The sequence below is a fragment of the Mesoplodon mirus genome (assembly GCF_964341445.2).
Source record: "Mesoplodon mirus genome assembly, chromosome: 9".
In the NCBI taxonomy this organism is placed as follows: domain Eukaryota; kingdom Metazoa; phylum Chordata; class Mammalia; order Artiodactyla; family Ziphiidae; genus Mesoplodon; species Mesoplodon mirus.
This window is the reverse complement of record NC_138985.1, coordinates 61385920-61412290: the sequence shown is the minus strand read 5'-3', so window position 1 is coordinate 61412290 and position 26371 is coordinate 61385920. Positions and strand designations below refer to the sequence as shown.

General features: G+C 36.5%; 1 long non-coding RNA gene across 1 annotated transcript in view; it reads right to left on the bottom strand.

Annotated features, from left to right (window-relative positions):
• Nucleotides 1-24897, bottom strand: part of LOC309810075 — a 352203-nt gene extending 327306 nt beyond the window's left edge. Inside the window, exon 1 of the long non-coding RNA XR_014294935.1 lies at nt 24778-24897. This is a non-coding gene — a long non-coding RNA (uncharacterized lncRNA). The remainder of the gene's footprint in view (nt 1-24777) is intronic.
• Between the last annotated feature and the right edge of the window lie 1474 nt (nt 24898-26371).

Here is a 26371-nt window from a genome sequence, read left to right as displayed (position 1 = left end):
CACAAATATAATTATGAAACACATATAGTTTGTGGCAGTGAAAAGAAAAAGGAAGGTATTTCTCTGCTCCTTTGATAAGGTGTTTTTTTAACACAGTCATGGAGAACAGTCACACAGGGTCTCCCTGGAGCACAAAGAACACCTAGAAAACTGCTGGCCAGGAGACCAGTGCCTTCCTTCCTCAAACAGAGCTTCCTTTCTGCTCAAAATGAAGGCTGCTGGGGTTTATTTTCTTTAAGCATTGCTCTATAGGGATCTTATAATCTTCAGTTAAAAAAAAACTATGAAAATGATGTCTTTTTATTATTTTAATAATGAGTTACATTTAATGTTGTTTTAAGACAATAAAAAAGAAATTTATGATTCTGATCTGATTTTCAGACCATAGACTTCTAAGGAAGCCTGTAAGAAATTATGGCCTAATGAGCATGGGATCTCTAAACTTAAACATTTGAATTAATAACAAAAATATGTAATTTTAATTGGTAACGTTAATTCTAGAACTTTTTTCCAAGAAAATGAACAAGATATAATAGCTGCTTTTTCTAAAACTGGCCTTCAAGGTAAAAGTGTTAGAAATTTTCCAGTTTGGATTTAATGTTAGGTTTTACTCAGTTATTAGAAGTTGTCCTTTTTTATGCCAGTTTTTCCAGATGTCTTCAAGAGGCCCTTTGAATAGGTAATAAATTATTTGATCTCTTATTTGTTGAAAATAATCCTATGCTTGAATAAATTAATAAATCACTGACTTGTGACCATTACACATGACCTGAGGCTAAAGTCCACTACCTTCTTCTTCTCAGCTAATTCCATTACTTCAGCTGGTCAAGGAGGCCTCACATTTATTGCCAGTGAGTATGTGACATTCCCAGAATTATTAATGGATGCCCCTTTGAACTGTGCCAAGAACAAGTTGTCAGTTCATGCAGCTACAAAATTATTGAACTGGAAGAGACTGATGGGATCACCTGAGCTCACTAAGCCCTCACCCAGAGGCATGACCCCACTGAAATGAGGCTTCCTCAGCAAAATGTTTGTATTTAGAACAACACTGAAGAAAGAGAAAAAGGGAAAAGAGCATAGGTGCCAAAATGGTAATGATGAGAAAGCTGTTGATCTTCTTAGAAACAATGCCCCCTCCTGCACCTCGACTGAACCAGGAAGTGACTCACTGGACAAGATTTTCTGAGAGTCAGAGAACCAGGAATTGAAGCTCGAGGCTTGTGATGGTCCAGCTATAACAACTGGCATGTACCCAGCACATGACCTGGGAAATGATTTCAGACCTCCCTCGTAAGTTGAAGTTGTACTATCACAAAAGATAAATAATAATGGATTTACACAGTGAGTTAGTTATACAGTGTAAGAGCTGGAAGAGTAGGATTCATTTTCATTTTTTTAAATAGAACCTATGTGAGTGAAATTCCTAACAAAAGCCCACCATGTAATAGGGGCCAGAGTGGAAGTGGGCTCACAGGACCAGGAGATGTTCTTTTTTGTTATGTCTTCATCCTGCTCACAAGCCCCTGTGACAACCTGAGCTCCATGGTACATGATTTGAAAACCCTTCCTCATTTATACAGAAATGGATCTTTTTGTCAGGGATTGCTTATTTGCAAGTCACAAAAACCTACTCAAAGTCTCTTAAGTAAAGGGGAAGATATTGATAGCAGAAGGGGGATGCTGATATAACCCGCACATCAAGTGAATGGTCTGTCCTCCCAGACCCTAGAGCTGGGATCCCACAAGAGTCTAAGTGTATCTGCTTGTTCTGTCTCTGCAGACAGATGTAGCAATGCTATGAAGTTCAAAGTGGGTTCTTTCCTATTTTCTCAAATTTGACAATTAGACCCACAGCTGGCAACAAAAGTGCTAAATAGTCCTCATTCTAATTTCAGAGAACAACCAGCAGTGGGGTCAGACAGAGTTTGCTGAGAGGTACTTTTAAGCAGAACCAGTGCTACAAAAACTCACCACGTCACTCCTAATACATATAAAAGAGGACAAAGGGAGCTGTGAAGGTCTCCTTTAGTCTGGGAAGATTAGCGTTTATGAAGAGAAACTGTGTCCACGTCTTACCTCACTTCACCTCATCACAGGTTAAACCCTTCACCTACTCTACATCCTCACTGAAGAAGATGGACTTGCCTACCACACTAACTAGCCTCACATTAAATTTATGATAGAAAATTTAAGCGAACTCTCTACACCGTGTAATCTTTGTATATTTCCATAGTGAATTTGGTTTTCCTCTTGTTAAAACTGCTGTATTACACCTTCCCTCTGCTCAAACCAATAATAACCTTGTCTCCTGCACTCAACTGGTAAATTTTTGTTAGGAAATAGACATAATCAGAAAAGAACTGTCTCATCTTCTCACCAGCAAATGTATCCACTAATGTACAGGCATATGGTATCCTTAACCTCCACTTATTACAACACTGTCCCTGTCCCCAAGGCCAACTCTTCCATTTCAGAACTAAATCTAATCCCCTTTTCTACTTAAAAAACTTATACACATCTTTCCTGTGTCATCAATTTACCCATCTCTACTGTATTATTCCCATTAATACACAGTATTGAAAAATAAGTAAATAAAATACTTTGAATCAATGTCTCCCTTTAGTTCTTGACCCATTTCTCTGTAAAACTTTAAAACAAAATTTTAATATTTGCTTACTTTGATATTAATTTATCTATTCAACTTTCTTTGGATTAGTATTTGGACAGCATATATTTCCCCATCCTATTACTTTCAACCTTTCTGTTTTCCCATAGTTTTAGGTATGTCTTCTGAGAGCAGCATATAGTTGTCATTTTTAAATTCAGTCTGGTAATATTTGTTTTTAATGAGCATTTAGGCCATATATATTTAATGTAATTATTGACATGTTTGGACTTCATTCTACCATTTTACTGTGTGCTACCTATTTCCTCACCAAGTTCTATGTTTTTAATGTCTTTATTATATAGCATTTTTCTGATTCAGAATATTTATTATTCCAGTTTTCCCCTCTATAACAGTTATACATTTTTTTTACTATTTTTAGAAGTTACTCTAGAGATTACACAATTTAGCAAAACCCAACATTAACTGTCACTTTTACCTTTCCTAATACAATGTGAGAAACTTGTTTCTCTCTGTTTTTGTGTATTTTAATTCTATATATATTTAGACCCAAAAGAAATTATAACTACTGTATTATACAGTCATTTAGGTTTATACACATTTACCCTTTGGTTGTTCTTTATTCTTTTCTGCATCTCCTAGTTCCCGTCTGGTTTCATTTTTTCCACTACCTGAAAAAAAAATCTTTAGTGTTCCTTTCAGTGCATAATTCATGTCTGCTGGAAAAAATTCTTTTCTTCACAAGTTTTTGGTCTGAAAATGTCTTTATTTCATTACTGACGGATTTTTTTTTAGATGTTCAGAAATCTAGCTTGGCAGTTATTTTCTTTCTAAACTTTGTAGAAAGTTCCATTGTTTCTGATGAAAAAAGAGAAATCTCATTCTAACTGTTGCTTCATGAGGTTCCTGTGGCTAGTTTGTGATTTTTTTTTTTTTCTTTTTGGCTTAGTTTTCAGTCCTTTTGCTATTGTTAGGCTAAGTGTGGTTTATCCTTTCAGTTATCTTAGTTGGATTTTGTAGTGTTTCTTGAATCTGTGATTTGATATTCATGAACAAGCTTGGAAAATTCTCAGCCATTGTCTTTTCAAATATTGCTTGTGTACCATTTTCTCTTTCCCTTGCTTCTTCCAAGACTCCAATTATTCATGCTAGATGTTCACACTCTACTTCCTGTCAACCTTAAAAATGAAATAACAAGGTCTTAACTAGCTAAAATGAGCCAAATGCTATAACAGCAGAGAAATTGCAATTTGGGACAAGCAAACTATAACAAGCCATAAGCAAATCTAAGGAGACAAAGGGAAGGTCAGCTTTTATTATGTTTTAGGAGGAAACTGGGGAGGGCTGTGGCGGGTTTTGCTTTGTTTTGTTTTTTAACTGGCTGCAAGAAGTGGGAAGCTTGTTGCTGGATCAGAAGGAAATCTTCTTTCTTCCTTCTGGGGTCTGTAAGCTGGGGTGAGTGATATGTGCATGAGAGCCCTCCCTTCATGGCTTCCTGACTCCATTTTGATTTACGCTTCATTTGTTCATTTTCACGCTCTTATTTCATAACCTTCTCTTTGTATTTTCCATTCCTTTTTTTCTTTATATATCATTCTTATAATCATTTTTACCTATCTCCTAGTTCACTAATTCTATCTTCAACTATGTCTAATGTTATTAAATCCATCCACTGAGTTTTTAATTTCAGGTAAATTCAGCTTTAGAAATTTCAGGGTTTTTTTTCTAGCTTCCAATTTTCTGGCAGATTTCCTAATATAACTTTAATCTCCTTGAGCAAAGTAAGAATCTTAAAGATAAGTCCATTATCTGATGCTCCTTTGAGTCTGTTTCTACTGTTAGGGTTTTGGGTTTTTTTCCTTTGTTTTCACTCATGTCATTTAACCTCCTAATATGACTGGTTATTTTATTGAGTGTCAAACACTGTATATTAAGACACTGTAAAATGATTTGAGGCCTAGAATGATGTTATCTTTCTTACTCAAGAATTTATGTTTTCTTCTGGCAGGTAGTTAAGGGGCACTAGCAATGTGAGGTTTCCTTAATTCAGTTTTAAGGACTGAGTTTATTTGAAGCTGGGCATCACTCCCTGCCAAACTTGAACTACTTCTGATTCACACTTATTCCAAGGGTTAGGTTCTTGGGATTCCAACTCAAAGCCTGGTGGAAGATGACTACCTGGTTCTCCCCGTTGGCACACTCTGGATTACATATTTTGTCCTGTTAGTCTCTTGAATCTGTTAAAGGTGCTGTTCACTTTCTCAGCCTCTCAACTACATCTTCATAATCTCCTAATGGAAAAGTAGACCTCAGTGTTGGTTTTACCTTTCTGGGTTTCTGTCCTCTTCCAAAACTTAATGTTTTTCACCATTTTGTTACATATCCAATACCTTCAGGTAAAGAGATTTTGTAATTAGTCTTGCTTTTCTAGTTGTTCTCAGAATTCATACATAAAACTTAGGGAAGCACCACCAGAAGCAGAAATCCGTAGAGAGAGCTGACTGTAGTCAGTGTCTCTGTGTCCTCTTCTTCCATTTTCTCTTCTATTCTTAACAGCTTTATCCCTCACTGTTCCACTGCAGGTTCTCTTGTCAAGATCACAAAGTGATCAAGTCTCAGTCCTCATCTTACTTGCTCACCCAGTAACATTTAACTGAGATGACTTTCTTTCTTGAAACATTTTCTTTACTTGGCTTCTGGGAAACCATACTCTCTGACATGCCTTCTCTCTTTCCTTTTCTGGCTCCTCTTCCTTTCCCCATCATCTTGATGTTAGTAGCGTTAACTTGTGGACCCCCGCTCTTCTTTATCTACACCCACAATGCAGGTGATCTCCTTCAGTCTATGGTCTTAAATATAAAACATCAAAAGTATCTTGATCAGTTCCAAACTAATATCCCTAGCCTTGACCTTTCATCTGAGCTCCAGACTATTACATCTCTTTTCCTGACAACTTCACTTGAATGTCTAAAAAGCATCTCAAACATTAAGTTCTAAAAATGAAATCTTAATTTCCTACCCATCTCCACCCAGCTGTTCAAAACAGACACTTAGAAGCTACCTTCAATACTGCTCTTTACCTCACTTTCCACATCAAATATATTAGCAAATCCTACTGGTTCCACCATCAGAATATATTCTGCATCCAACTGTGTCTCATCATTAAAATCATCTTGGTTTAAAAAACTATAGTCCTTCTCCTAGAATTCTTGAAACCTCCCAACAGGTCTTTCTGCTCCCACCCCCATCTTCATCCCCTGCCACCACCACCACTCCCACAAAGTATTTCCCACCCAATGTGATGCTTCAAAACTCTAAATGTTATCATGTCATTCCTCTGCACAGAAATCTCCAATGTCTTCCCATAACACAGGATAAAATGCAAACTCTTTATTATGGGATACAAATCCCTAAAACATCTGCACCGTGCCCACTTTTCTGAATTTAACTCCTGCCACTCTTTACCTTACGCAAATCACTCCAATTACACTGGTCCCCTTGCTTTTTCTCAAACACAAACTCATTTCTACCCTAAGGCCTTCATACTTGCTATTTTTTCTGCTGGGAATGCTCTACCTTTCTCAAGATTCATTCTTTTACATCATTACATCTATATTCAGATGGCATCTCTTCCAAGTGGTCTCCCCTGACTATCCTATCTAAAATAGTTCTGTTCTTGTACCACTCTCCCCTTTCCCATGGCTTTATTTAAGAAGTTCTTATTACTATCCAATGTTATATCTTTTATAGGTGTACTTGTGTTTGTCTGGTTGTCTAGTTTCCCCACACATGAGAACAGAGCCATTGTCTAATTTATGACAATATTCTCACAACCTAGAACAGAGCCTGGCATTAGGAGAAACTCAATAAAATATTTGTTGAATTAATGAACAAATGAACAAGGAACACAGTTGTATTATCAATAAATGGTTGAGATGGTGGTGTTTAGGAAACAGAAGTTATTTAGATCTGTGTTTCTCAAAGTGTGGTTCACAGACCAGTAGTATCAGCATCACCTGGGAGCTTATTAAAAATGCAAATTCTGGGACACCCCCGCCCCCACTCCAGACCTACTGAGTCAGAAACTGGAGGTGAGGAGAGCAATCTATGTTTTATCAAGTCCTTCTAGAGATTCTGATGCATGATAAGTTTGAGAACCACTGGTTTCAGGGATAGGTCAAACCTGGCCCACTGCCTATTTTTGTAAGTCAAGTTTTATTGAAACACAGCCACTTCCAGTCATTTACATATTGTCTAGGCTGCTTTTGCACTAAAACAGCAGTGTTGAGTAGTTGCAACAGAGATTTTATAGCCTACAAAGCCTATAATATTTACTCTCTGGTCCTTTGCAGAAAAAGTTTAGTTATCCCCAGTTTAGACTAATACCTTACACCATATATTTATGGCAGAGTAAACACATACATGTATCTCTTTCCCATCTAAATACCACTGACATTTAAAGGAAAGATATGGTTAAAGAAGGATCCATAACAAACAGAAAAAAACAGAAAAGCATGGCATCAGTGGACCAGAAAATGTGAGGAATTTCCAGTACACAAATAGTGTTTGGGGAGGGGAGAAAGCAGATTTACAGAGAAATGAGTAGGAGAAACTGCAACACAAGTTCCCAGTAGAAGCTATTGCAAAAGGAAGCAAAAGTTCCTAAGAAAATCCTGAATGAGTTTTATGCTCTGAGCTCATCAAACCAAATCAGTCCTGGAGAAATCATTGGATGAGTCATTAAAGGACCAGTCAGAAGATCTAGCCAGTAACCCTTTGAGCAAAGATCTGTGCAGTTGGCTGCACCTCATTTACAAACCAAGCTAAAAGGCTTTGGGAAAGGCTCCTGGCTTAAGTTCTGGGGCCTGAGAAGCAGAGTCCAGCAAGACTTCCACAGTGACAGCAGAGGGCAGGAAAAAAAAGGGCATCCTGACTCTAGCATTTGCCACTAGGGTAAACTGTCATGTACAGGTCTCTAAACTGGGTGTTCTGGAAGCAGAGACTCCCAGAGTAGCTTCTGGGAATGGAGAGGGACAATGTGCAAGGTAAGGATAGGAAGCCCACTTTTACTCAGTGAACAAGCTACTTACCCACTGTTACAGGTTAAATTGTATCCCTCAAAAAGATATGTTGAAGTCCTAATCCCTAGTACATCAAAACACGACCTTATTTGGAAACAGGTCATTGAAGGTATAATTAGTTAAGATAAGGTTCTAATGAAGTATGGTGGGCCCTTAATCCAATATGATTTATATGTCCTTATAAGAAGAGGAGAGAGACAGAGAGAGGAAAACACCATGTGAATACAAAGAGACACATAGACACAGAGGGCGGATGACCATGTGAAGACAAAGGCAGAGCATGGATTTATGCTATCACAGCCAAGCAGTGCCTCGGGCTACCAGAAGCTGGAAGAAGCAAAGAAGGATCTTCTCCTAGGGCTTGGAGATTGTATGGACTTGCCAACACCTTGATTTTGGACTTTTAGCCTCCAGAACTGTGAAAGAATAAATTTCTATTGTTTAAAGCCACCTAATTTGGGGTACTTTGTTAAGGAAGCCCTAGGAAACTAATACAGCAGCACTCTGGGCCCACATTCCACTGTGCTCTTCCTTTAGCAGCAAAAGTGGAACATGCATTAAAAGACAAGTAAACAGGGATTCTCATCTGGTCAAGGAAACAGACCTTACCAACAATAAGAACAGATAATCCTCACCAAGTATTTAAGGAAAATTAACACTATTGTGAAGGATCATCTGATTCAAATAACAGAACTAAAACCTACAGAAAATTAATAGGGGCAACAGAATAAGACCTTAAAATAAGTATAACATATATTTGGAGAGATTTGAGACGATACTACATTCATGAGCAAAAATATGACTGCTATAAAAAAGAGAACAATTGGAGTTCTTAGGAATTAAAACTATTACTGCCAAAAATTTTTAAAACTGCATAGCACAATATTGTATAATATAGGAGAAAATCACACACAGAAGACAACAAAATACCTTTGGGCATGCAAGAATACATGCATATTTAAGAACACATATCAAATATACTAAATAGAAACAGTGGTGGGGAAAATGAAAATGCAAATCAGGGATGAAGTTTAGAAAAATAAATGAGTGAAACAAGATTCTTATCTGGACAAATGATAACATTGCACTATGAACTAAGGTGTTATAATTAAGTCAACTCTTTACACTCAGACAAGATCGGGCACATTCAGGGTGGTATGGCCCTAGACAACTCTTTACATTCAGGATTCAAAAAGGAAAAAAAAATTTATTAGTAGAGGAACTGAATTCCAGAAAAGATATAGTTAAGGACTAACTTCCAGAACTAAAAGACTAAACTGAGGATTCCTCCCAGAATGCAGTACAAAAAAAAAAAGGAAAATGTTAAAGAAAAGTTAAGGGACATGGAAAAGAGATCTAGATAATTTGAAATACCTCTCATGTAAGTCCTCAGAAGCATGGAATGGAAATGTGAAAATAGATATAAAAGAAAATTTCCTGGAGCTAGAGAAAAATACTAGACTTCAGATCAAAGGGCTTTCTAAGATGAATTAGGGAGTGGGGGAGCTCAGGAATCTACACCTATTCAAACTTGGTGAATTTTCAGGCTACCAAGGATAAGGAAAAAAATCCCAAAACCTTCCATAGAGAAAAAACAGACTAATTACTTTAGGGAAAAGTATTTAGGTTCCAAGCAATTGAAGAGAGAGTGGGTGGTTACACATATTCCTAAAATTTGGCTCTAGAAAAAAGCTAGGCAGTAGGTAGTGTTGCCAGAAGGGATGTCATTAATAATGAACTAAGGCTACTAAAATTATCACTTTCCTCATAAAGCCTCACATTCTGGCAGGAACGAGGCACTTATTCTGGTCCTGGCTGTCAATGAACTGGTGCCAAAATGTTAATACCCCATCACACAACTTTTCATACAAAATCCATCTCTCATAAGAAGCAGAGTTTATAAGATCACATTCTAATGTCTACATATTCCTAATCCAAAATAATGTCTGTTATTCTAAATATGTAGCGTAAGTTCATATCATAAATCCCCCATGAATCTCATTTTGTAGACACCACTGAGGCCAGAGAGGGGAGGCTGTTCCAGAATCACACACTTGTAGGTGGCAGAACAGGTCTGAGATCCAAGGCTTCTTGACTTTGTAGCCACTGTGTCATGCTGAGAGCTTGGCACTGATCTTTCTACACTCTTGTGTTTGGTCTCCTTTGTGATGAAGGGTGTGCATTTGTGCCACTGGAAGGGTTGGTGAAGAGTCCAGAGACTCACAACAGAGCAAATCTCTCTATTCTCTGCAGAAATCCTCATTCTTGGCTTAACAAGCTCACCAGCCAAAGGCAGTAAATCTGATCTTGCTTCAGGTTACCAAAGGGGTGAGGTGTGTAATAGTGTTGGGAAAACATCCACTTGAAAACTCACCTCTGGACCTTGTTCCATGACTACTAATACTAAATACTTCATTCTATTGGGACAGACACAAACAGTCTGACACACCCATCAGTCACCACCATGACTTCCTTGGTTTTCAGATCCCTGGACATTATGGATAAAAGTTAAGCATTATCTCTAGCAAAAGCAACCCCAGAATAATCATTAAAATCCCATGGATTAGTCAAGATAGTGAGACATGCTTTCAAATTAAGAGACACCACTTCTTCCTTTTAAAAAATTATTTTTTAATCTACCAAAAAGTAAATCTAGTGTAAAATTCATTGAATATTGTTTTAAAAACTTGAAATTCAAATATAGAATAGCCAGTTAGTGCCTAAGTTTTAGGCATACTTAAATGCCATACCTACTAAAGTTTCCTAAATCTGCATCACATAGGCTATAAAATAAAATATGTCTTTATCTGTACAAGGCAAATCAAGTCTTTCTGAATTTTCTTTAAGGCCAATTGTTTTCATATAGCTAGTATCTTACCTTATTCTCATATCTCTATTAGTCAATCCCAAACCACATTTCCTTCTTCATAGTAATCTTTTGACAAAATCCATCCTTTTGTTCTTTTCAAGGAATAAAACAGAAACTGTGACTAATTCATAAGAAAAGGGCAGTGAAAACCAAAATTATTTTAGGTTTTCATTACGTTTGTGCAATATCTCTAGTAGAGGGGGAATGGTTTTCCCGACAACTTTCTGGATGGAAAATATGAGTGGTAAAGACACCAAGCTTGTGTAGTTAAACAATTTTAAGACAGAATTTTCTTTTTCCCTTGGCAACTAAATGCTTAATTTTCATCATTCAACATATACTTTTAAATTAGGGCAGCCAGATTTGCAACATGAAAACTAAAATTTTATTACTCAGTTACATTTGTATACTGCACAAGTCATACCAAAAGAAAGAGAAAAATATTTTTAAAACAGTCTTGTACAATGAAGGCTCAGGAATCTTCCCCTGAAGTGACTATAGAAAAAAAAGTACACATTGTTTGTTGAGAGCTGAGCTAAATTTGTTCCATTAAGGCTAGTGAGATTTATTTCTCACTTCTAAGGGGATAAAGGAAGAAGAATGAACATTGTCTTTCAGAAAATTCAGAATACTGCCAAAATTCTGCCTCCCACGTTGGCATTCTGCCTTTATCTGGAAAGATAATACCTTCTATATCATAATAGCTTATGGTAAGAAGAACTGTCAATAAGAGGAGGGAGGCTGCAGGGAGGGACACAGGAAAAGAACATCAAGAAGGGAAAATTTTGAGGCCAACTGACCCATGATTTGGGTCTTGGTTTGCATTTGTTTACAACAGAATTTAAAAGTCAAATAGCCCCTTTAGCCTTGCAGGGTACTTAAAAATGGCTGACCGGGAATTCCCTTGTTTTCATCAAATAATTGATGAGTGAAAATTGTATCAGCTTGGTCTTTCTGTTGTTCCTAGATGGCATAAGAAAACCTTAATATGTTAAGTCTTTCCAGTGATGAAAAACTCTGCTGTGTGGTTTTATAAAATCACTCAAATTATCAATGCTTTTGCTAATCCTTTCCCACTTGTCAAAACAAATATTTTCTAAGGAAGGCTCTATTTTTCATTAAAATATTCAACTGGATGCAAGCAAAGTAAATAATAAATCTCCAGAGTAGTCATCTACCAGATCACGCAAGCAGGAGAGATTTTTCCAGACTTGAAAGAAAAAGTACTCAGTGAATCCAAGGTAAGGAGTAAAGGGAGGCTGAGAATGAGGCAAGAATCTGATGAACCTGTTTTCTTCTCATTGTCCCACTTCCTTGTTTGCTGTTTTTCACAAATCCTATTGAATATCAAGATTTGGCTTCTTATGAATAAGATGCTTAATAGAGAAGCACGTTAGCTTTTTCAAGCCCATAAATGCCTTTTAAATGTTCACAGAATTTTACAACAATCTAATGAAAAAGTATTGAAAAACATAGTTTGTATAATTGTGTCATTTAAAAAATTTTAAACTATTACTAAAGGAGTTCAGTGCTGTTGAATACAAAATATCAATACTAAGATTGCTATTTACATTTATGAGCTAAAAGGAATCTTCAGAATTGTCTAGTCTAATTTCCTCGTTCCACATTTTTGTTTTATTTTCTCCAAGCAATGTATTTTGTTTGCTTTGGGGTTATGTTAAAGAAAATGGAAAATTTTTCAGAAACAAGGAATAGATGATATCTTTTTTAAAAAGAAAAGAAAATTAAGGAAAAGGGGGATTTGAGTGTATTGAGCAATATAGGAAAGATATTTACAGGACATAAAATCATTTCTAATAGAAAGAAGACATATAGGTTTGTCAATTTGCTGGGGTATCTTTTGGTTTTCTCTGTTTTTCTGAGTATTTTCTGAGATGGCCAGTTTTATACAGCACAGAATCAAGTGAGAATGGAACCAAAGTAATTTGCAAAGTTGAGAGATGGCTGTGACGAGTCCCCTGATCCTGGTTCCAGTCTGTCTACTGAACTCGGTATGATCCAACAGAGATTATAATTCACCTGATGCAACAAGTGAGAAACAAGGGAAAAAACTGTTAAGAGCTCTATGGTAGGAGCGATTATGGCTATCGCCTCCACTTATTTTTAGTATCCCTTCTTTTGAGTGTGTGTCTAACAACTAGTAGAAATCAAATCATCTGCTTGGATGTGACCTTAGATGCTATATTATTATAATAAGTCCAGTCTCTAACATTCTCAATAAGGAATCATACAGTGACAGAGAACTCACTATTTTGTGAGACAATCTATTTCTATAAATACCAGCCATGGTTCCTAATGCTGCTATCCAGAGTCTCAACCTGAAAATAATTTCTTTACCTCCTCCTGTCCATCTCCCACAACAACAACAAATCCCCTTTCCAGACATTGCTACATCTGTTAATGATATAACTGTTTGTCAAACTAAAAATCTCTGTGTTCCCTTCCATCTAAAAAGTGTCTTGATTTACCAAGACTTGATTCCACTTTGGAATCTATAGCTTCTGTCCCTACCCAGTTTCACTGATAATACAGCATCACTTCTGCTGTATACTCATTCATCGTATAGACCAGGGGTCCCCAACCCCTGGGCCATGGACTGGTACCGGTCCATGGCCTGTTAGGCTACACAGCAGGAGGTGCATAGCAGGCGAGCGAGCGAAGCTTCATCTCCCATCACTCCCATTACCTCCTGAACTCCACCTCCTGTCAGATCAGCAGTAGCATTAGATTCTCACAGGAGCATGAATCCTGCTGTGAACTGCGCATGCGAGGGATCTAAGGTTGCGCCCTCCTTATGAGAATCTAATGCCTGATGGTCTGAGGTGGAGCTGAGGCAGTGATGCTAGCGCTGGGGAGCGGCTGCAAATATAGATTATCATCAGCAGAGAGGTTTGACTGCAGAGACCATAATAAATGAATTGCTTGCAGACTCGTATCAAAACCCTATCAGTGGGCTTCCCTGGTGGCGCAAGTGGTTGAGAGTCCGCCTGCCGATGCAGGGGACACGGGTTCGTGCCCCAGTCTGGGAGGATCCCACATGCCGCGGAGCGGCTGCGCCCGTGAGCCATGGCCGCTGAGCCTGCGCGTCCGGAGCCTGTGCTCCGCAACGGGAGAGGCCACAACAGTGAGAAGCCCGCATACCGCAAAAAAAAAAAAAAAAAAAAAAAACCCTATCAGTGAGTGGCAAGTGAAAACAAGCTTAGGGCTCCCACTGATTCTGCATTATGGTGAGTTGTATAATTATTTCATTACATATTACAACGTAATAATAGTAGAAATAAAGTGCACAATAAACGTAATGTGCTTGAATCATTCCGGAACCATCCACCCCGGTCCGTGGAAAAACTGTCTTCCATGAAACTGGTCCCTGGGGCCAAAAAGGTTGGGGACTGCTAATACAGACCAGCTCTAATACAATATGGAAGGAGATTATACAGGACATGACCATCAGGAGGGAATACTGAGGACCATCTTGGAGGCCGGCAACCACACAATGTGACAGGAAAGATGACCACTGACAATGTTAGGATCCTTGAAGAAGAGGGTATCTTTCCTGATAGGCCTAGCAAAAAAAGCTCTAGAGATAATGCTAATTGGCTCTGTTTAGAGTGTGTGCCCATTCATGAACCAATAATTATGACCAGAGGAATGGACTCCTTTAATTGAGCACATCAGGGTCATCTGCCTACCTATAGCTCTTGAGGGAGAATGGTGTCATCTCCACCTAAACCACTGAATCAGAAAAGAGGGGATGCTGAACAGAAAAATTACATATGTCCTCTGTTCTACTTCACACTTGAACTGCTTTATTAGTCTTCTAAACCTCTTCACATTACCCTGACTCTTTGCCTTCTTCTTCAAATGGCACATAGCTAATAAATTAATCTTCCTAAAACTCAACTTGGATTAAGCTGTTTCTTTTATCAAAATCTTCCCTAAATGGCTCCTCACTGCTTATAAGGTTAAGTCCTTCGTCCTTAATCTGGCATTCACACTCTTCTACAATCTGACTCCAAACTCTGTTCCTAGTGTAATCTATAATTTTTCACCTCTCTGAATAACCAATTTACTCCCTCTCCTCCTAAAATGGCTTTGACTCCATGGCCCTGTTCACATTGTTCTCATTCCTCATCTCCAAGAATGTCTTTTTCTCTCTTCTTCCCTTATTCAAAGTCCACCCATTCTTCAAGTACAACTTTTGAGTTTACTTTCATACAGCTTTCTATACTCATCCCAGCCTGAAGGAACTTCCTCTCCCTTTCTCTCTGGTGATAATATTTTTGTTGTATCATTCTTTGGCAAGTATGATGTACTGCTTTATTCTGTCATGAATTCATTCAATAAATAACACTTTATCTACCTATAGCTACTTATTTAGATTGAAAACTTTAAGAAACAAAGATTATGGCTTAGATTTCTTTTCACCCCATGTAAGGCTTGGCTTGCAATTAATAAATGCTTGTTTATTTGATTTTGATTGTACACCTCTGGGTATTTATAGATATGAATGTCTTTAACCCAGTTTAGGAATTCAACTTTCTGATCAATGTACACATTAAGGAAAAATGCTGTTTCCATTGACTCTTTAATCACTATACAATGACACTCACATATTTTTTTAATTACTTCTGCACCCTAGGTTCAACAAATTCCACACTTGAGGAAAGGCTGTTCAGAAATTAGAAGGTACTCCAGTTCTAAAAAGATGTGTACTTTCAACCACATATCTGAAGAAAATGAATTGTGACTTTCCAAACTGCACTGAATTACTGAAGCAATAATCTAGATGATTTTAGCCAACAGTTAAACACTACTACTCCAAGCTATTTGTCTGCAATGATTAGATTCACCACAGTTTTAAAGATTTACACTTTTAAAGGAGGCTGGAGCAAAGCACAGTCAATGCAAATGGCTTCTAGGAAACTATTTATGAAGGAATTTGGCTATTTATGTCTTTGGCCAGAATTACTTGAGTTTTGGCTCGCAGTCTGTATTTTGCTTTCCTGGTAAAAACGTGTACTCACAGTATTCTGCCTGCAAGGATTCCTCGCCAAAAGGGAACCCACACCACTTCAGCATGAAAGGACAAGAACTCTCCCAGGTAGACTATTGGTGTGTACTTTAAATGAAAAGAACCCACCCATTTTTATATCCTTACCAAGTAGCTACTAAGACACTGTTCTAGGTATTATGGATAAACACTGTACTAAGTGTTATAGATATATAAAATCATCCAAAGGTTACTCTAGAAAGAGTACCAACCCAAAACAGCATGCAAGATCTACGTCAGCAGTAAGGATAATGTGTCATACATAATTAGAGAAGAGAGAGTTTTGTGTGGGCTGGGAGAACTCAAGAAAGGTCTCATAAAGAAAAGGGATCTAACCAGTGGATCACTTAGTACAGGCAGGTAATTTAGTAGAAGCTCACCAGGAAATAGGACTGAAAATGACATATTCTTGACCAATAGGATGTGAAAAGAGCTTAGACAGGGATATGCTTGGTAAAAGAAGGTAGGTAATTTGGGAATACACTAGAGAAGAGTTTTGGTAGTCTGTGTTTTGTCCTACAGACAATGGAGATTTTTGAAAGTTTCAGAGCACCAACAAAACAGTTTTAATATAAAATGAGAAGTAAAAAATCACTAAAATAATTTTTGAAGAAAAAGAGATAGACAATTAAAAACAGAATCTTTTTAAACAGAAATCACAGATAGTTTAGAAAAGAATTAATAAAGCTTAAAGTCAGCTTATGAGTAGGAACTATAGAATTTAAACATTACAGTGGTTAAATCATATATAACTGAAATAATTCAGCATTTTCATTCATATTTAGTACTCTTTCCTGATTATAAAACAATCCACATTCATAGGATTATTTAGAAATTTTAACTATGTAAAAGATAACTAGAAACTCAGTAAGAAGGAAAATTATAAGTAAAAATTTTAAAACTGTTGTGATATAAAAGGGGTATCGGGGGCTTCCCTGGTGGCGCAGTGGTTGAGAGTCCACCTGCCGATGCAGGGGACACGGGTTCGTGCCCCAGTTCGGGAAGATCCCACATGCCGCAGAGTGGCTGGGCCCACCGCTGAGCCTGCGCATCCGGAGCCTGTGCTCCGCAATGGGAGAGGCCACAGCACTGAGAGGCCCGAGTACCACAAAAAAAATAAATAAATAAAATAAAATAAAAGGGGTATCAAAAATTTTGCTCTGGGACTTCCCTGATGGCACAGCAGTTAAGACTCTGCACTCTCAATGCAGGGGGCCCAGGTTTGATCCCTGGTCAGGGAACTAGATCACACATGCATGCCGCAACTAAGAGTTTGCATGCCACAACTAAGGAGCCCGCATGCCGCAAGTAAGGAGCCTGCGAGCCACAACTAAGCAGCCCATCTGCTGCAACTAAGACCTGGCGCAACGAAATAAATAAATAAAATTTAAAAAAAATTTTGCTCTAAAATTCAAGTACTTCATTATTTTGAGAACTTTACTCAAAGCCTATTCACAGATACTTTTGATATGGTTATCTCACTCTTTTAACTAGTTTATCAGTTTGTAGCACTTCAGTTGTAACAACTTAGAAAAGTTTTGCTGCTAGGTGCTGGCATATTAACAGCTTCAGAAAATTAAAGCTCACGTTGAGAGTAAAGACCAAAACAAACAACCTAGTCAAAAAGTGGGCAGAAGACCTAAATAGACATTTCTCCAAAGAAGACATACAGATGGCAAAAAAACCCACATGAAAACATGCTAAACAACACTAAATATTAGAGAAATGCAAATCAAAACTACAGTGAGGTATCACCTCACATTAGTTAGAATGGGCATCATCAGAAAATCTACAAGCAATAAATGCTGGAGAGGGTGTGGAGAAAAGGTAAACCTCTTGTACTGTTGGTGGGAATGTAAATTGATACAGCCACTATGGAGAACAGTATGGAGGTTCCTTAAAAAACTAAAAATAGAATTATCATATGACCCATCAATCCTACTACTGGGCACATACCCTGAGAAAATCATAATTCAAAAAGATATATGCACCCCAATGTTCATTGCAGCACTATTTACAATAGCCAGGTCATGGAAGCAACCTAAATGCCCATCGACAGATGAATGGATAAAGAAGATGTGGTCCATATATACAATGGAATATTACTCAGCCATAAAAAGGAATGAAATTGGGTCATTTGTAGAGACGTGGATGGACCTAGAGACTGTCATACAGAGTAAAGTAAGTCAGAAAGAGAAAAACAAATATCCTATATTAACGCATATATGTGGAATCTAGAAAAATGGTGCAGATGAACTGGTTTGCAAGGCAGAAACAGTGACACAGATGTAGAGAACAAATGTATGGACCCCAAGAGAGGAAAGGGGGGGGTGGGATGAATTGGGAGATTGGGATTGACATATATACACTAATATGTATAAAATAGATAACTAATGAGAACCTGCTGTATAGAACAGGGAACTCCACTTCACTGTACAGTAGAAACTAACAAAACATTGTAAAACAACTATACCCCAATAAAACAATAAAATTTTTTAAAAACATAAAAAATTTACACTCACCAGTTAGAATAATCTCAAGTATAGAAACAAACAGCTACTTGCATTTAAAATTGTTGTAATTATTACAAAGTAATTTACATTCCTAATGACCCTGAGTCATGAACAAAACTTTAAATTACATAGCATTTAATCTGTTTAAGGTCTTGAGAGATTACTATCAAAAATAATTTTCTTTACATAGAGATCAGACTTGTGATTGCCAAGGCGGAAGGGTGGCAGGGAGAGGAATTGACTGGGAATTTGGGGTTGGTAGATGCAAACTATTACATTTAGAATAGACAAACAACAAGATCCTACTGTATAGCACAAGGAACTACATCCAATATCCTGGAATAAACTATAATGGAAAAGAATGTACATATGTGTATAACTGAGTCACTGCTATACAGCAGACATTGGCACAACATTGAAAATTAACTATACTTCAATTAAAAAATTTAAAAAAAGAATAATTTTCTTTAAAACTTTTGGACCTAAAAGGGAAATTTTAAATTATTTAAATCCACAATTATTCAAAAGAAATGATAAACTGTAATAATAATAATTAGCTTGGGGGCTTCCCTGGTGGCACAATGGTTAAGAATCTGCCTGCCAATGCATGGGACACGGGTTTGAGCCCTGGTCTGGGAAGATCCCACATGCCGTGGAGCAACAAAACCCATGCGCCACAACTACTGAGCCTGTGCTCTAGAGCTCACGAGCCACAACTACTTAAGTCCATGGGCCTAGAGCCCCTGCTCTGCAACAAGAGAAGCCACCGCAGTGAGAAGCCCACACACCGCAACAAAGAGTAGCCCCCACTCGCCTCAACTAGAGAAAGCCCACACCCAGCAACGAAGACCCAACACAGCCAAAAATAAATAAATAAATAAAATTAATTTGTTTAAAAAATAATAATAATAATTAGCTTGGGAAAGTTGTCTATTATAATAGTTTTAAAACTAGAAAAACATGAAAAATTAAATAAGATAACAAAATAAATTAAAGTTGCAATTATATTCAAAGTCAATATGATCCTAATTATGACTTGTAAAAATATCTGGAATACAAGGACACAAGGCACAGCAGTCACTATTTTAACTATTTCTCAGTCAGAATGTCACCACACTTAAAAGGAGTGCTTATTATTGAATCAAAATATCTTTTGAGCAAAAAGTTAAAGCATAAATTGGAATGTTACAGGTACAAAATAATTGAGGGATATTATAAAATAATTATACCTCTTAGTAAGTTTCATTCCAGCTAGAAATCCAGGTTAGCAGAAGTCAAACAGGAAAAACAAGGATTTTAAAAGTTGAGTGCAAGATGAGAAATGCTAACTGAAGTATTTATGGCACTTGTTTTATGTTTTGTGGCTCTGGACATTTACTAATTTTCCCTGCCTAGACTCTTCCTCTTTCAGTGGTTCTTCATTCTGGTATTCAGCCTTTCCCAATGTAGTCTATGTGCTCTGAAGGAAGATGATCTCTTCCCCAGCTGTAGGTATGGACTCTGGATCAAACCATACCTGAAGCTCTTGCTTTCCATTTCAAAGCCAATGTGTTTCTAGTATTGCTTTGTCATTTTGAATTGATTTGTATTACCTTATAAATATATGTTTTAAATTATATCATATTTAAATAAAATTTGTATAAAATATGTCTGCATAGTTAAAATCGTATTAATGAAATGAACACTCATGCAGCAGACATCAGCTTAAGAATAAAATCCTAGTGTCTCAGAGGTCTCCTAAATGCCCTTCTTTGTTATAGTTGACTCCCCACCCCCATCCTCAGAGGTAGACACCATGCTCTATTAAGCCAGGCATTAAAGAAATTTGTGAAAAAATGTAAACAATGCCACTTTTCTCACTTTTGTTTTGGAAAATATAGTTATTTTTCATAAAAATGTTATTTACGTTATCATGTAGTTATCTATTATTGTTATATGAAATGAAATAAGTATTTATAAATAAATGTTGACAGATATAACCCACAGAAACAAAAACCCTTTGGGGTTCTTCAAATAATTTTTAAGAGTGTAAATAGGTTCAGAAACAAAAGTATTGGAGGCATATAACAGGAATGGTATTGCTAGGCTGAATACTGTGCACATATTTTTTATCATTTTTCTTTTGGATGGATGCTGCTCTTATTAATTCATACAGTTTTTATTTTTGGATACTAATCATTTGCTTACACACTGCAAATACCATTTTGCAATGCAACTAATATTTTTCAGTCCCTCCATGGTTTCTTTTGATTATGAGGAGTTTTAATATTAGTATAAAATGGATAAATTTTTTACTCTTTTGGTTCACATTCTTATATGTGTCTTATTTAATAAATCTACCCTCATTCAAAGGTTACAAAGATATTTTCCTATGTTTTCTTCTTTAAAGATATTTTCCTATAATTTCAAGTTTTCCTTTCAGAGTAAGTCTTTCATTTTTCCTAGACTTGATTTTTGTGGAGGAAAGTACAGTTTCCTTTTTTCAAAAAATGATGTTTTATAAATTAATGTAAACAACAGCCCACTGACATACAAGTGCTGGTACAAATCAAATTTTTCCTCTATGCCTGGGTCAGTTTCAGTGTTCTCTATTCCATTCCCTTGGTCTGTTTGCCTAACCCTGTGTTAAACAATTTTCACAGCTTTACGTTAGCCTTGATATATGAAAGAGCAAATCATCTTATATTGTTCTTCTTCTCTGGGAATTTCATGACTATTCTTGACCTCTTGCTCTTCCATGATAATTTAGAATTAATGTGTCTAGTTCCATGAAAAATCCTGATGGGACAACCATTAGAATCACATTGAAAAAACAGATATATTGGGGGAGAATTGCAATTTTAATATACTGAGTTTTTCTAGCCAAGATTATGGAAGATCTTTATGTTCATTTGGATATTCTTTAATTCCTTTTCCAATACAGTTAACGCTTTTCTCCATAAGGAGCTTGCTTATCTTTCATTAACTCTATTAGTAGGTATTTGGTGCTTGGGTTTACTATAAGAAATGGTATCTTTCCTAATTGAATTATTTAACTATTCATTGCTGCTGCATAGAAATACAATTGACTTTTGTATGTTGATGTTTTTATCTAGCTATCTTGCTAAACTCTGATTAAATCTTATACTTTATCTGTGGACTCTCGGGTTTTCTATGTAAAATTACAGTTGATCTTTGAACAACAGGGATTTGAAGTGTGCAGGTCCACTTACACATGGATTTTTTTTTCAATAAATACATACTATAATACAGCGTGATCCACAGTTGGTTAAACCTACAGATGAGGAACCATGGATACAGAGAGCTTATGTCCCACTGTGTTGAAGTGGAACCTCCACATTTAACCCCCTTGACCACCCCCTGTTGTTCAAGAGTCAACTGTATCTCATCTATGAATAATGACAATTTTGTTTCCTCCTTTTTAATCATTATACTTTTTATTTCTCCTTCTTTCCTTACTGCACAAGCTAGGACTACAGGTACAATGTTGAACAGTGATGGGAATAGAGGACATCTTTGTCCTGTTCATTATTTAAGGACATGCTTTCAACACTACATTAGGAAGTGCTGGGGGCAGGCCCAAAGGTAAGTTAAAAACGTTTCCTTTTAACCCTCCTACACTGTTGGTGGGAATATAAATTGGTGCAACCACTATGGAAAACAGTATGGAAGATCCTTAAAAAACTAAAAATAGAGCTACCATACGATCTAGCAATCCCATTCCTGAGTATATAACCAGAAGAGATGAAAATGATAATTTGAAAGGATACATCACCCCAATGTTTACAGCAGCACTATTTACAGCACACTATTTGAAGTGTCCATCAACAGATTAATGGCTAAACAAGATGTGATATATATATATATTTTCCATTGCATATATATATATATATACTTATAACACATACATATAATATTGCATAAAAAAGAATAGAATATTGCCATTTGCAGAAACATGGATGGACCTACAGAATATCACACTAAGGGAAGTAACTCAGACAGAGAAAGACAAATATTATATGATCTCACTTATCTGTGGAATCTAAAAAATAATACAGGGACTTCCCTGGTGGTCCAGTGTCTTAAGATTCTGCACTCTCAATGCAGAGGGCCCAGATTTGATCCCTGCTCAGGGAAGTAGATCCCACATGCTGAAACTAAGAGTTCTCATGCCGCAACTAAAGATCCCACGTGCCGCAACTAAAGATCCTGCATGTTGCAACGAAGATCCTGCATGCCGCCACTAAGACCCGGTGCAGCCAAATAAATAAATAAATATTTTTAAAAAAAAAAAAAAGAAAAAAGAAATGGAGTTAACATTTATACAAAATAAAAAGATATAAATAATACAAATGAATCTATTCACAAAACAGAAACAGATTCACAGACGTAGAAAAGAAACTTATGGTTACCAAAGGGGAAAGGGAGGGAGGGATAAATTAGGAGTATGAAATTAATAGGTACACACTACTATATACAAAATACATGAGCAACAAGGATTTACTGTATCAAGGAACAATATTCAATATCTTATAATAACCTATAATGGAAAATAATCAGAAAAAAATTCTATATATAACTGAATCACTTTGCTGTATACCTGAAACTAACACAATATTGTAAATCAACTATATTTCAGGGGGTTTTTTGTTTTTAAATTTATTTATTTTATTTATTTATTTTTGGCTGTGCTGGATCTTCGCTGCTGCATGCGGGCTTTCTCTAGTTGCGGTGAGAAGGGATTCCTCTTCATTGCAGTGCACAGGCTTCCCACTGCGGTGGCGTCTCTTGTTGAGGAGCACAGGCTCTAGGCATGAGGGCTTCAATAGTTGTCACTCGCGGGCTCTAGAGCGCAGGCTCAGTAGCTGTGGTGCTAGGGCTTAGTTGTTCCACAGCATGTGGGATCTTCCCGGACCCGGGCTCGAACCCGTGCCCCCTGCATTGGCAGGCGGATTCTTAACCACGTGCCACCAGGGAAGCCCCTATACTTCAGTTTTTAAAGTTCCCTTTTATTCTGTTTGCTAAATTTTTTTTATGAACAGAGTTATGCAGAATGCTTTTTCTGCAACTATTGAGATGATCATATCATTTTCTCCTTTGAACTGTTAGTATAGTGAATTACATTACAGTAATATATTTTCTAATGTTAAATCATCTAACATCCTTGTAATAAACTTAATCATAATGTATTATCTTGTTTAAAATTTGCTATCAAGCAAATCAGTTTGCTCATTTAAAAAAATTTTTCACATTGAATTAAAAAATAAAATTGTACTGTTTTTTACTAACTTTGGTTTCAAGGTTGTGCTAACCTCATAAAACAAGTTGGGGAACATTCTTTCTCATCTGTTTTCTGGAAAAGTTTGTGTTATATTGGATTGGTCTGTTCCTTGAATGTTTGGATAACTGACCAGGAAAGCCTTCTGTGCCTGATTTTATTTGTTTTTTGTTTATGTTTTACTTTATAAAAAGATTTTAATTAAAGATTCAATTGCTCAAAAATTGTGCTAAAATCTCTTACTGTGGTGGTAAATTTTTTAAAAATCTCTTTGTGGTTCTGTCATATTATGTTTTGAGGCTACATTATTAGAGACATAAAATTTAGAATTACTTTATCTTCTTGGTGAACTGAATATTTTATCATTATGTAATAACTCTCTTTAACGTCATTTTATCTGGTAATATAGTTAGATCATGTTTCTTTTACTTGATATTTCACAGGTACGCCTTTTGAATCCTTAATTTTTAGTTTTTCTCTGTTCTTGCAATTTACATCTGACTTATGTAAATAGCATAAATGTTTGTTTCAATCCAGTCTGAAAATTTTGCCTTTTGATTGGAAAGTTTATTCCATTCATAGTTGTGGTGATTACTGATACATCTAGACCTGTTTCTACCTTCTTATTATGTGCTATTTGTCCCATTTTTCATGCCTTTCCCTCCTTTCCCAAAGTTTCATTTTCCCTCATCCTCACCCTCAGCAGACAATTGCTTCCTATAGCACTGAGAAAAAAGAAGCAGTCAGAGGAGAACTTCCCCAAGCTCATCCACAACATCTAGCCACTTCACTGCATCTGGACTCATCTATAGCACATTTTCTTCTGTTGAGGATAAACTATTCATCCTCCTAGCAAAGGCCAAGTTTACCGTTTGTGCACTAAATCCATCCCCTCTTGCCTTCTCAGTGACCTGGCTCCAGCAACTCTCCACTCTATATTCTGCATCATCCATCTTCTACTCTCTATGGGATCATCCCCATAAGCCTATGTATACAATTTTTTTCCATCATAAAATGTTCCTGGCTCTGGACCCTGTTTTCTCCTCCAGTCACCACTCCAATTCTCTTCTTTATGTTACAGCAGAAGTCTTAAGAAGACTTGTCTATACTTGGATTGGTCTGTTCTTTGACTTGTCTCCAGTTTCTGTTCTCCCCTTCTCTGAACCAACTCCCATGAGGTAAGTTATCAGTGACCTTCACATTTTAAATCTTGTTCTCATTTCTCATCCTACTTGATCACACAAAAGCACTTGACACAGCTGATTACACCCCTTTCCTTGAAATATTCTTTTCACTTGGCTTTCAGGGCACTCAATGGTCCCACTTTTTCTCTTACCTCATTAGTGGCATCTTAATTTCCTTTGTCCTTTACTCCTCATCTCTCTCACCACCACACGTTGGAATGTTCCAAAGCTCAATCCTTGGAATTCTTTTCTTTTCTAACTACTCATACTCCACTGGTGAATTCGTGGTTTAAATATTTGAGATGCCAATGCGTGCTTCACGAAGGCAGGGATCTGCTTTGCCTGTTGTGTCCCCAGCCCCTTAGAGAGACACAAAAAGAACATTCAATAAATATTTGTTGAATAAATCAATAGTTTGAAAAAACACAAAAAATTAAAGTTATTAGTTACTGTTTAAAAATAAACATGAACCCTCTTAATGACATACTTCTGGAAAAGATGACTCAAAACATATAGATGCTCATAAAATGGATAAATTTACTGGAGTAGAATAATCTAGGAAACAATAGGCCCAGTATATAAATATATTGAATATTGGAAGTCTGGTAACTCCTTTATTAAATAATTGCATAATAAAAATAAGAGAAATGCTGTCTTTGGCATTTTTAAGCCAATGGCCTACCTCTTACTTTTTGCCTTAACAAAGTGTATTGCAAACTTTAAAAAAGTCCTTTAAATGGTAAAAGCTTTGGTGACTTGCTTAGAGAGGTGAATACTTAATTGCTCAAAATTAATAAACAGGAAAAGAATAAAGAGATTATAGAAAGCCCGTAGATAGTATCTTTCCCAGTGTCTCTGTTTATTAAACAATTTTATTTCTTCTTTATTAAAAGGTTCATTCGATTCTTTTGTCCATTTATTGGAGCCTAAACTTTTGCTTCTATTCTGAATTTGTATGAGCTATTTTAAATATTTGACATCAATCTTTTAAATTTACAGCAAACATTTCCCCTCAACTTACGTTTTATTAAAAATAAAACTTTAAATTTTAACACTTTGACCTAAATAGAATTTATTTTGGGGGTACTGTATGAAATTAAGTATTATAAAACACTTTGTTATTTATAAGCACTTTGTCAGTTCTTAAAACATTTGTATAAAAATAAATGGCAATCTCTTTTTTAGAGATAGTTGGATTTAGAGTTATAAAATTCCAACATTTTAAATGACATTTCAATTTTACTTAAGTTTGCTTTAAAATAAATGACCTAGGTTAAAAACAATGTCAAAAATAATGAAAACAGATTAAAATAGACTCCTGTTTAATATCTCTCCCACTCCTAATCTTCTCTGATCCTTTTACAGTCATAAGGGTCAAACATTTATGTTTATAAAAAGAGCAGTTGGGTTTTGTTTCTTAAAGCAAGTTTCTTTCATGGGTGTTAACAACAGGATTCGTAATGTTGATGATGACTCAATTATTCCTGGAAAATGCATCTTAAACCAGGCATCAAAAAGATGATGAAATGACATGAAACTGTGAAATAATGTCTTTGTAATTTTTTTTTTAATAATGAAACAAAGAAGGAAATTGTTGTGGAGGAACTAAGCCCATGTGCCACAACTACGGAGCCTGCGCCCTAGAGCCCACAGGCCACAACTACTGAGCCTGTGTGCCACAACTACTGAAGCCTGCGCACTTGTGCTGCAACTACTGAATGCTGACCGCCTAGAGCCCGTGCTTTG